The following is a 1,410-nucleotide window of genomic DNA, read 5'->3' on the forward strand; positions in this document are numbered from 1 at the left end:
AACATCTGCCTATCACTAACATAGATTCCCCTTTGCAGTCATCCCCCTCTCAGAATCTTTCAAGTCCCGTAAGCCTAAATGGTGTTTTAGCAAATACCAGTGTGTCTGCGGTAGGTGGCTCACTACTTTCGTGGAATATTGCAGGATTGAATGCAAAATTAGCTATACCTGATTGGCTTACCTTTATTAATGGCTATGACATTTGCCTTTTTCAAGAGACCTGGCTCTTGGAACCGCGATTTGGTGTAGGCTATCTAAATTTCCATATCCCAGCCCTGAAAGGGACACTTGGTCGTCCAGCAGGTGGCCTAACTATCTGGATAAGGCAAGAATTGTGCATTAAAATCAAGGCATTCCCTTCTGGGAGCAGTGATATCCAGGTAATAAGGATAGATCTAGGCCCCTTAGGTCTATTCGATATTTACAATGTCTATGTAAGGGGCACTCGAGGTGCCAAGTCCCAGGTCTTAGAGGAGCTTGTAAATCTTTTTGATTTCCATTCGACAAGCTCACACATCATTGTAGCGGGTGACTTTAATTCAACTTTTGAACCCCTGGTTGCATCAGAGGAGCACCTTACTGATGATGAAGATATGCAATGGGGAATTCCTAAACTGGAGTTGAATCCCATAAAAAGGTGGACGGAAATAGTCATTCAGATTCACACCATCTGTCTGGAAAGGGGTCTAAGGGCCCTTAATGGTAGGATGCCTAAGGATAGAAGGGGAGCTTATACATTTAATAATAGGTAAAGCAAGAGCAGAATCGATTATATTCTTGTTAGTGGGAGCTTTTGGTACAATATCACTGATATGATGATAAGGGGCCTCCCAGAAAGTGATCATAATCCCCTATGTGTAAGTCATAAGTGGTGGAAGATGGAATCCACTCTTGCTGGGGTGAGGGAGTCATATGCCGAAGATATTGTGCTCTCTAATAATATGAGACGGCTAAGATGGCCTCGTATACTAGAGAACCCTGCCATTTTGGAAAGCATTAAAAATGATGTTGATTGCACTATCCTAGAACTTGAGCAGATTTTGTCTGGAAATAAGGACCTGGGGGAAATAACACGTGTGCATAATACATTTTGTACTACTTTGAGATCCTATTTTGAAAGAAAGCACAGACCTGGACAATCTGCAGCCCCTCGACCTGCAAGATGGTATAACAAGGAATGCAGGCAGGCAAGGATAGCTCTAGGGAAAGCTATAAAGGAAGGTGAAGTGGACACTGTGCGTTCTTGTAGGTGTATTTATAAAAGTAGGATCCATATAGCCAAACGGTCATGGGACGATTGCAAGTGGAAGGACCTGCTAGAAGCTAGTGTACAGAACAACGGCAAATTGTTCTGGAGCATCATTAAATGGGGTTCAGGTGGCCAGTCCAAGCAGCCGCAAAATAATGTCT

The sequence above is a fragment of the Lissotriton vulgaris genome, chromosome 2_1 (genome assembly GCF_964263255.1).
Source record: "Lissotriton vulgaris chromosome 2_1, aLisVul1.2, whole genome shotgun sequence".
NCBI classification, from domain to species: Eukaryota; Metazoa; Chordata; class Amphibia; order Caudata; family Salamandridae; genus Lissotriton; species Lissotriton vulgaris.